Here is a 12,082-nt window from a genome sequence, read left to right on the forward strand (position 1 = left end):
ATTTATGTTATCGTTTCTACATGTATGACACAGTAACACCTAACCTAGCAAAAAAATCTGTATATTTATTTCCTTTTTCACACCGCATATTTTCAAAGACCTCCTATAGTTAACATTATAATATAGTGAGTTGCTACAAATAATCTGCACTGATTATAGGAAAACTGTCAGTGTCTGTTCAAGGTCTGAAAAGGCTGCAGCAAATAGCTTTTCTCTTTGCCATGGAGACTGGGGTCTGTTTTTACGGTTACTCTGGTAACCAAAGCCTTTCTGGTGCTAGTCCTTTTCAGTTACCTTAGCTATTAAACCCTCTGGTTGAGACAAAAGGAAGGCAGTATGCAGACACTTCCCTATAATGCAAATCTCAGGGTTAAAATTGAGAAAACTTGTAATAAAAGAAATAAAAGCAGTTTCTAATCAGCTGGTTACATTGTAGCTGTAAGGTGTTTGTGTGCTTGCCTACGTGTGGGAAGCTAGGGTTTGGTATGTTTGAATTTTAATCTGATTACTACAGGACGAGAAAATGGATTAGGCATCTTCAGTGCTGTTTCAAGGAACACGGTCTCTCAAACCTGTGACCCCCACAGTGCAAAAGGCATCCGTTTTCAAAGTCATTAGTCACAGGGACTTTTTTTAAGGTGAGGATTCTGACATTGCTTAGGGTGGCACGTGTTCAAATTATTGTAAATAGAGATTACAGAATGCTTCCCCCAAAGTCATTGGTTGGTTACGTGGCGTTAATGAACCTCCACAGGGACTGGGATACTTTAGAAAACAAAGTCAAAAAAAGGATGCTGACCTGAAAGCTTATTATCATCTTGAAAATAAAATACCCAATTCAGTGATCAGTTTCATGAAGTTGATTACAGAAGATTGGCAACAGCAACAACAAAAAGGTAGAAGGCTGAGTTGTAAAATCGTTAACAGCTAAGATGGTAGTAAGTGTCACTTTTGCTTGAAATCCGTAAGTGTAGGCAGGTTCCCAAATTATCAAAATAGTAATGTTTTCACCTTAGGTAAGGGCTTATTATGGCAAGCTTTTACTGTCCCTACACATTCTGGTTTGAGCTTTCTACTCCAGATAAAGAGGATTTTTCTCTGGAAGCAACAGCAGACTGAATAGACCACAAATAGTATGCTTCACAACTGAAGAATCCATTCTTGCTTTAACATGGTCAAACTAAGTAACTCTAAACACTGCAATACCCATGGTGATAAACCACTTTTGAGCTGCAAAGTATTCAATTATTTTTCATTTGAACTATTAAATATGTGACACAGAAATTCCCCATTGTTGTTTTCAGCCACATAGATTACAATGTTTAAAAAAATAATCATAACTTTGTCCTATCAGAAAAGAGATCAAACTAAAACCCTGCAGAATACAGCAACTAAATTAAGATCAATTGGTATTTGTTAACAGAGAGGAAAACACCTGCAGTATTTTAAAAAAAATGAAGTATCTGTTTATCCATAGATTAAGTGCAGGATCAGAATACTGGAGTGGTCTCAGTTTAATCAGATTCATACGCTTCAATGGGGAATGTTCATTTAAATGTATAGGTGTAGTATTAAAGTGGTAAACATAAGGTTTTCTGAAGCTGCTGTTTGATGTAGGCATCACTACTAAGAAAGGGCAAGTACCAATTCCTGATACCAGGTGTGCAACTGGAAACCAAGTGTTCCCATGCTAAGAAATAGACTATATTAGACACATTTTTTGTTCCATTTTCTGGAGAAGACAGTTGTCATAAGAAGAAGGCAAGAAAAGTATCTATCTGAAGTGGGTGGAATCAGAAGGAAGTTGACTATTTCTGGATTTGCTGTAGTGGCTGATCAAAGGAACTTATGGACATTTGTGCTGAAAATGGCTCCTGCCGTTTAACTTGGTTTTGCACTGTGTTTGCAGAATTAGTGGGTTCGTGCAAAACTTCTGGCCGACTCTGTCGCCAGCTTTTTCTGCCACCTCAGATATTTTCCTGTTTTCAAAGAACTGGATATTATTTGTGCTAAAACGTTAATATTGCATATTCATATGTGTGGAAAAATCCAGACCTGTAAATTAGGTGAAATGGAGGACAGCAGGTTTCTTTCAGTCGTATTCAATCACTGAGCTAAACACAGCTAGCTCTTGGCACAGAAAGATTTTCCCATCACGTTTCTCACTAGCCTTTCTAACTAATTCCTTGTGTTGCCAGTTTATGTCTCAGTGAATGCTCTAACCACAACCTCTCTCTTACATCCACATTCAGCAAAGCCCATCAGAAGTGGCATCGGGTGGAGTATTCAGGATTTGTGCTCTCCATCAGGTCCCTCATAGGATGGGAACATTCTCACGAGCCAGAAAATCAGCCTCCTCTTTGCCTGGGGTGGCAGGTAAAATGGAGGTCAATGACCTGCTAGCTTTGCTTTCCCATTCCTACACACAGGAACGATATTCCTATAGCTCCCCTGCAAATCAATTACCCAAGGCTAACACTGCAGACTGCCCCATGCTTTATGGTAATCCTGTCTGGCTTGCGGGTGAGGATTTGCTTGCACTGCATGAAGTGCATCTGCCAGTTGCCTTGTACTCCTCCTCTGCAGAGCCGGGCAGAGAGACCTGCAAGCTATTGCTTTTGCCCTTTCTGTAGAGGGGGCAGAGATCCTTAGTGCAAACAGTGTGCAAGGTGGTTGGCAATCTGCAGTCCCTCATGGCATTTTGCCCGCAGGAAGAAAAAGTCATTATTCCCATTTTACAGCAGAGAAAGCTGAGATCAAGGCTAAGTGACAACTAAGACTAGAATTCAAACATGAGCGCTGGGTTCCTAACCCTGCATTGAACTGAACATTTCATAGCAAAGGGCTTAGACAAAACCCTCAGCTCTGCTCAAGGCATTCATCTGGGGTAAAAGATTTCTGAAGCAGAGCAAAGCAGTTCAGGTTGAACTGAAAGCCTATTTGTGTGCCCTAGTTTACACATCACATAGTTCAGACAAAGTGCCGATGAAACCACAACATATGGTCATCCAACCCACAAGTAAATTATACACAGGTAAATTAGGAGGATTTATTGCTTTTGCACAGAGGTACTGACACAGAGAATGGCTGGAGTGGCACAATCTTCTCCAGTGAAGGACCAAAAGCCTCACAAGCACATTTGATTAGTGTGTACCTGGAATGCTTATCCCAGGGTAAGCCACTCTGTCTTGCTGATCTGAGATGTTCTTTAAAATTTGCTTTTGTGAAGCAAATAACAGATGTCTGTGTTTTCCAGACCTTTTGCACTGGATCAGGACTGTGCACAAGTGCCCTCAAGGATGAACTGTGGCAAAGTTTCTAAGAGCCTTCTAACCCTCCTCGTCTTTCACAGGATTAAAAGCCATGGGCATAGGTACTTCACTTTCTGTGACATCTGGAAGTGCAGGGATTTATGGGGAGTGATGGAGACAAAGCTTTGGGCTGTAGGATTTTAGAGAACATCTTTTAAAATGAATGTGCGATGTCTAAGAGGGGCAGAGATGAAAACAGAAATAAATAGTTTCTTGTGGAAAAGGATATTAACGATGATTCGGTACAGTGACAAGGTGCTGTACGTTTTCCATTTTATGTGTCTCCCACAAGTAAGTAGCTACTCTGTCCTCATACTGTTGCACAAGATGGTTGGGGGAATTAGCCCACACTTTTCAGGTCATTTCTTGGCTGTAGCAAAAAAAATCTGTTACATAGTGATCAGCAACACAAATATAGTTCCAGTTTCAAGGAAGACATGCCCACATAAAATTGCATTTTACAATGAACTATTTGTAATATTCACCCTGTATAAGTACAGATAATGTTTACAAAACATCTTTACAACAGACTCATAAATGAAGGGGCAAGCTGAAGTATGATTTGACAATTACAAAATCAGAGCCTTGAAGGAACTTGCCTGAGATACCTTGCACTGGTTTGAAAGTCATGAAGCATAACTCCTGCACATGCTGCCCATGTGGGACTAGACAGGTCATTTAACCTCTGCAATCTACAGCTGCCTTCTCTGTGTAACAGGGAAAAATTATTTAGGTCCGTGTTTTGCCAAATCCAACGTGCAGAAGAAATCAAAAGCGAAATTTTAGCAATTAGAACATTTTTTTCAGTAAATTAATTCATGTGAACAGGAGCCTTACACATATAGGTAGCACTCAAAACCATTGTTTGCAAGTTAACAAGCAGCACTCATCAGCAAAGATATCATTAGAAGACCCATTGCTCTGGCTGTTGGTCTTGTGAACTTGCTCCAGTTGCCTAAACCTAGACAAGTAGAAGCATTTGAGACAACTCAGTTTGCGACATCTGTACAGTATATGCCAGCAGGTATAATGCAGGAGATATGGAAGACCAACGTAGCTTTGGACTGATGGCTGAGAGGCAGCCTGGAGACTCTCACCTATCTCAAACACAATAGTGGCTTGTTTAGGCAAATAAGACAACTAAGTTTCCTGTTTAGGCCACTAAATCACACATGAGGATGATCAGCAGGAGCAATCCTCGTGGCTTTCACAGAAAGACAATCTCATGTAGCTCACAGCTTTTTGCTGTAAGAACTGATCACAATAGAGTTCAAAGAACATCCTGACTTAAATTGTATATACAAACACCCAGTCTGAAATCATTGTTTAGATAAATTTACTTTAGGATAAAAATTATATGAAGTTGCTCTAGTTTCAGGGAAACTATAAATAAGCATCTGACTTTCACCTTCTGTCCTTCAAAGCCAAAATAAAACAAAACAAAACAAACCTCAAACCAATTCCCTTTTAAACATTTTATGCCACCCTCATAGTAAATTATGTGAAGTGTTGCTGGGGAGCTACAATGTCAACAACTGTCTCACTGCCATGTATCAGTATATTAAAACATTTAAAATAGGTTTCAAAATCATGTGGACTGAAGTATCATTTAGATATTTTTAGTTTCTACACTTTCTGGAAAATAAACTCTTCCATTTTTACTTGTTAATTTTAGATATTTTTTTTCTATGCCATTAACCATTCAGACAGTCACAGAGTTGCTAATTACTTTTTAAATTGTTCATGTTACCCTGTGATTTTTTCATTCACCATCTCCCAGCCCATCTGCCCATGGCCCCAGCCTGGCAGACAGCTTCATCACAAGCATTGTAATTTTCTTTCTCACAGCCCCTGAACAGTAGAGCTGTATGACTGTATGAGGTTCTCAAGTTTTTATCAAAACAATATTTTTTCTGCCCTTCATTTGCATAGCATATTTTTTTAAATGCCGTTTAAGCATTACAAACAATACATGTGAATTAAAATTGATGGAATACTTTTTACTTTTTTCAAAGCCTCCTCAAGGTTCTATGGGCGGTCATGTCTGTATCAGCCTTGAGTTTGCTCTTGCCTGCTGTTGAGGAGTGGTTCCCTCCTGCACATACTGTAGGGTTTTACCCAAGTTTGTGTTAGGCAACTGAGGCAAGAAACTTTCTGCGAAGTCTAAAACTTCACTGTGAAACAGAAGACCATGATCACTTGTGGGCTTGCACTTATGTGAAGACAGAGAGGTCTGTTCTCTGTTCACTGATACAGGTGGCAGGAGTAGCTCCCTGTGGTGGAATGTGGGGAATTGAGTCTCAACTGGAAAGCTAGCAAGCACCGGGCAGTCAATCCTTCACACCACATCCACCACCTCTCTCCCCAAAACAATCATCTTGCAAGCTAACATAACATAACATAACATAACGGAGTAAATGAGCAGAAGCTGATGCCACAGAGAAAACTGAGTGCTTCTGATGTGCAAAAGAGCATGACCCATGAACATGTGCATCAAGGCAAAAGGATCTGAGTCATAAAGTACATTTCAAAGATATTACCCATCTGGTTAAGATCCTTCTCTTACCACTGACATTTTCTTTGCAAGTTTGCACCAAAAGCAGGACTAGCTCATATACATGCTGTGAGACCTGTGAGCACATGTGGATAAATTTATGGTACAAGGCAATATTATTTTTTTCATAAATTTCTGTTTACGCTATGCTTTCTTGAAGGGATAGCTATTGAGTAGTGAAGTACGTTGGTAATCTTTTACCAATATACTGTAACACTGTCTTCAACACTATTGTTTACCATTTGTAAATCAGTGTTTGTAGCACATGTGGCAACATATAACCTTTGGCCAAGATGATGTGGTGACTTTGTTGGAGCCAATATAAATTCCTACTTGGCTACTGTAAATCTCTGTTAAGTTACTCAAATGCAGCATGTGTCCTCAATTTTCATGCATGTCCTAATGTTGTAGAGCTATAATCCATGTAAAGGATTGATAGTGCTTTGATTTATTAAGCTACCTACACCTGTGCCTAATTTTACCACAAGGATAGTTACTTGGGCCTTTACGGAACTAAAGCTTAAGTTGTCTAGACCTCAGACCAAAGTTGTTTGACTGTAACTTTTTAAAGCATAAATAACTCAAATTGTGTACAGGTCAGGAGTCAGTACTGCTAACATTAGTCCTGCCAAGCATTGGCCCAGCCCACAAGATATATTGGCAAAACTGCTCTTGTTCTACAGATAGAATACAGGTAGCAGTCTATATTTTTATGGATAAATGGCTTATTTTAATTGTTATTGTAAGCTTTGAGTTTTGGTTGGTCACCACTTCTACCTGCAACCAGCTCAGGCTTTCAAAAGATGATTGGATATAATGTTTTTGTTCCATGGTTATTTTTTTAATGTTTCCAGTGACTGAATGTTTTAAGAAAGAAAGTTTATTTCGTTACCCTTTATTCTCAGTTAATTTTTAATACTAGCATAATTATAACATATGATCTGTGGGCTTGTTTTGTATTAGTAAAAGTACTAAATGCTCCTCTGGAAGCACTTCTGTTAGAACTTTAAGAAACAAGTGACTTTAAGAAATTTTCTACTTCAGTATCATATTTTATAACACAGTGTGACATGGAATAATATGACTATTCAGAAATGCAGGGAGTTTATTGAGTTTTTACTTGTTAGCTTTCAAGCATCATTCTGTATTTTTGTGATTTAAAATCTCTAAACTATAGTAGGAAATATACCTCAGTGAAGGAAAAAGAATGAGGGCTGAAAATTAACAAAGTTAATCTGTATACTTTAATGGAAATAATGATAAGAAGAAATAATACATTTTATTCCAGGAATGATAAGAAATGTATGTTTCTATATTCTACATTCTATTACTTCAGTGTAGTGGCTTTAGCTCTCAGAAAGTATTTGTGTTAATAGTTTTGTAAATCCAGTTTTTTATCAATTTAGCCTTTTGAATCATATGCAGTTAGAGGGGCTTTGTTAGATTTTAATTGTCTGCTCTTTATAAACTGTTCCTATAAGCTGCTTATTGCTTTAAGAAAAAATACAAGGGCCCTTTTAGGTCAAGGTTAATAAAAAACACTGAGAGCTTTTTGTTCCAGAATTAATGGAACAGATACATATATGTCACAACTTGAAATAAAATAACTCCATAAATATAAAACTGGAAACATATATCTGTACTTTGCTGATGTTGATTAGAAGGCTTGCATATGGTGGCCCTGTCCTCTAATGCAGAATTTCAACAGGTACATAAATAACTGAGTATCTCATCATGTTCCATCTCACTGCTCTTCCTTTTGCCAAACCTAATTTATCACTGGTCATTTCTAAGAGCTCTCATTTTTTTCACTAACCTTTATCAATTTAAAAAAGTCTCTGGAAGCAGGAAGCCTGATATTTTCTACAAAAATGCAATTTTCCTCACAGTAGGAAGGCCTTGAATTTGCAAAATGCCTAGTACCTCCTCTTAGGAATCGACCTCTGTTCAGTCCCGATCCGTACTGTAAAATCAGTCCAAGTAGTTTTGCGAGGTGGGTCTCCTGAGTATTCTCTGTGTGTTTGGCTTGAGCCCCCTTCTTCAGGATGGATCTGCTGCACTGAGCTTCAAGTCTGAAGCCTGAAATACTAAGGGCAGTTTCTCTGGGCTGTTTCTCCGGTGCTATGTGGCCCATGCCTCAAGTTATTTTGTTTATTTTTTTCTCTTCCAGCAATGTAAAATACTTCAGCCACATCCTCTGAACAGTGGCACCTCCGCAGATCTGCCACTTTGTGTAAAGGAAGGAAAAAACATGTTAAAAAATCCCTAGCCATTGGAGAAGTGTTTCAACTATAGACATTTGGTTTTCTTTAGGTGACCTATATGATGTCGCATCTTTTCCTTTTCAAGTGGACAAAGAGCTTTGGAAATTTCAATGCCTTTTATGACTCTATAGGGTTACGTCTGTCGTGCATATATGCACACACACACACTCACATACACTGAAGAGAGGAAGTAATTTTATTTTACACAAATCAGCTACTTAAAGTAAATTGAGATATATAGAATTTACCAATGAAATGAGTGATTTGATGTGAATAAAAGAGGTGGTGTGTTGTAAATCAGTACTGACAGCCAAATGGGAAAAATTGACAGAGCACTGTAATCACTCCCAACATCCACTGAAGTTATTGATCCAAAACCTCTATAATCCCCTTCACATAACACAAGCAATTTCATATAATACCTGTAATAACAGTGCATTCAAACTCAAGTAGCCATCAGAAGCTTTGTATCTAATGGCAAAGCAGGCCTCTGCTGAGTAAGTGTAACAACTAGAGCACAAAAACGCCGATGACTCTTGCCTTTCATAGGTAACGGTCTGCGATAACAGCTAGTTCAGAAGATAAACAGTTCCTAACGCCAAGGAAAATGAGCTATTAATTGCCCACTCACTAAATACGTTGTAAAGGCCCTAAAGCCCTGGGTGCAAAATGGGGAGAACTAAGCGGGATTTGGGGACTGATAACGCCCTGGGTGCTATCCACATGGCAGCTATCTGATGTTAATTACAAGAGGGGAAGGAGGGCTGAGAGGTATTTAGCTGCTGGGTCATTACATCCTTCCCAGGTGTTTTTCCCATGAAATGTTCCACCAGTTTTACAAGCTCCTTCTCTGGCTGATGGATTATTCCACCGCCTTATCAAAGCTTTGCCAGCTCCTCATTAATATATAGAGTGAGCAGCGCGGTTCTATATATCATTGTCTTCTTCTCGGGGAGGGCTAATCAGTCAGGCATTATCAGCCCGTCAGCAGAAGGCAGGCAATCAGGCCTGACAGCGGAGAATCATGGGAGAGCAGGGAAGGTTAAATGAGGCTGACAGTTGTGATAATGATGATTATACTATAAATTAAGATATGATGATAAAGGAGAATAAAAGACACAATCTGAAGCAATATTTGGTTTAACATGTCTCTCTTTTTCGGTACTGTTAAATGGCCATAACATTTATCACGCCGAACAAGAATGGACATTTAACTACCATGATAAAATAGGACAGCATCAGATTGAAAACCCAACAAGTTGTGATTATTGTGTCAGGCACTTTTCCACTGGTTGAAAAAACTGGAGATAGAGCATATGTTATAATCATTCATGCATTATTCTGCAGAATGAAAAGAAAATAGATCTATTTTAGAAATGTCTTCCAGACTTCTAGATAAAAAAAAAAAAATCCAAAAGGAAAAAATTAATATAGCCCTCTGCTTCCAAGATCATTTTTATCAATGAAACTATAGGAAGCTAAGTGATAGTTTTGCCCTGCCACCTCCTCATAATGAATGCATGTGTTTATTAGGAGCTGATCTGGAAGATCTATAACTGTTTCGCCGTTAGTCTCTTATTAGGCAAAACACTGTAAATGAAATTACAAAACATCAACGTGTCATTTTTTAAGATTACTTTCTTGTCAGTTGGTAAAAAGAAGTAGGTTCACACAGGTGAAATCAAAGAAGAATTGGCATGGTTTGACTGTAGGAACACGTGCAATATGTGGGCTTCATGGAACTGTTTGGTTGTTTGCTTTGAAGGACAGATGATATATGTATTGTTGTTTATTATGTTTATGTTTAGGGTGCTTAGCAATTGTGAATAAACACCATTGGACTGTGAGAATGAGAATGATGATGATTAGCGCAGTTTATACAGTGTCCCAGCCCCCATGCATCTAAAGGCGGTAAGATAGGGCAGCCAGACCAGGTTGATAGAGAGCACTCTGTGCATGGGTGTGCTTGCCACATAATGACAAGAAGGAAAAGTTTGGAAAGGAAAGTGGAAAAGTTTATGATTTGCACAATTTCTGTGTCCATAGAGCTGACAATGGACCTATTGCAAAGGCAAAACCTCAGACCAAGCCAATGGTGTAAAGCTATACTCTTAATAACTGTTTTGTACATTAATACCTGAGTATCTTTTTGTATAATGCACTCATACGTCATGCATCTCTATCTATGACATTGTTGCAAATCGATCACTTTCCAAATATGTGCAAGGAGATAATAATCTGATAAATCCCTGTATTATTTGGTTGCTACCTGATCTGTGCAAATGGAGCTTTAGTGTTAGACATAGAAGAAATAAACTTCAATTAGTGTATGCTGTATGAAAGTGACAGTGCAAGAGGGAGAAACAAATATTTTTAAAGTTCACAGCTTTATTTTCTCCATCACTCCTTTATTACCTCCTATTCAGAAGAATTCTCAGTGTAAAATCTGATTATTAATTGTAGAAGTGGTTGAGATGACTGTGGAAGTCACAGACACAATGATTTGCTTTATAAATTAAACAAAGTTAGTCCACATCAAGCCTCCCATGAAACACGACTTCTCTGGAAGCTGCTTAGACACTACGGTGATGGCAGTTACTTGAGTGCCCTAGACAAACAGAAATCTTTGCTGTGATTATAGTGATTACCTTTTCCACAGTGACTGACTCAATGGAGATAAAACCAGAGCTATCTTGTAGCAGGTTAGAAGAAAAAAAAGAAGAAAAAAAACAAACACACAACCCCCCAAAAAAGCCACCTTGAGATGACTGCTATAGTATTATTTTTCAACTGGAAATGGCCTATTGTCTAATGCACTTTAGAACAGTATTTTTATTATTTGATCAGTTCGATTTACAGGAGTAGTGAAAATTGCACAATTCCTCTTGTACAGATGTAAAGGAAGGAACACAGATGAGTTTATAAACCTGACACTCTGTAATGGAAATGCTTATGCAACCAGAACTCTCTGGTTGTGCAGTCTGCTCTTCAGAAAAACCCAAAGATATTCATTGTTAGAGGATAAGGCAAGAACATGACAAAATACAAAGAAAGAAATGCGATCACATGGAGTACCCTAATGCAGCATCCTATGCTTTATTTGTGTTTCTTTCCTGCAATGATACACAGCACTTTGCCTTGTTTCAACGTGAAACATGTTATTGTGTCTGAATCAAATCACTAGAGTTCTTCACGAAGATAGGGATTTTGTTTAGCTATTTATCCTCTCCAAGATCAGAGTTTTATTAAAGGAGCAACGCTGCTTCAGAGACTTTCTCACTAGCTTGTTCCATCAATTCAAGTGCACCCTGAAGATATATTCGCAGGACTTCAGTCCAATAAACCAGCAGGTTTTAGTGAGATAATATATTTTCTTCTAAAAGGCAGAGAGGGGATAAGCCTGGTGCAATCAGGAAAGAGGGAGGAGACCAGTGCAAAGATTATGACTACATATTTAGGGAGATCCACTGCTATAGTCAAGACACTGTGCAGGAGCAGATTCAACTTGCGTTCTTATAAAACGGTGACAAAATAAAACAGGCCCCTCTTCCCGCTCCAGCTGTAGCTAATCTGAAAATGAAACAAAGTTATTAAGCGGATTGGTTGTGAAGATGCGTGTTAAAAAAAAAACAAGTTTTTTTCCAAGCCTTTATTCAGTTTCTGAGTTGTGGAGCTCATAATGTCTGTTGGGATAAATAACTACTTACTGGTCTCAGGAGTCCCATGTAGGCAATGACCAAACTGAGATTCAGGTCAAGGCACATCAGGATAAGCCACAGATCTCTTACGGGGCAATAGTATCTCCGCTGAATTCAGCTGGGATTTTGCTATTAACTGTGGTGCAGCTAGGATTTCTTCTGCGGAGATGTTAATAGATGCAGGCACACATCGTTGGTGCCTGGATACTAAGGTTCAAGAACAGGCATCCTTTGTCTTCCTTCCAACTTCTTTCC

At 38.6% G+C, this 12,082-nt stretch overlaps 1 protein-coding gene across 1 annotated transcript in view; it reads left to right on the top strand.

Moving 5' to 3' along the window:
- LOC308059118 (uncharacterized protein) overlaps positions 1–12,082 on the top strand; it is a 473,234-nt gene that overhangs the window by 217,191 nt on the left and 243,961 nt on the right. The window lies entirely within an intron of this gene.

The sequence above is a fragment of the Falco punctatus genome, assembly GCF_963210335.1.
Source record: "Falco punctatus genome assembly, chromosome: 2".
In the NCBI taxonomy this organism is placed as follows: Eukaryota; Metazoa; Chordata; class Aves; order Falconiformes; family Falconidae; genus Falco; species Falco punctatus.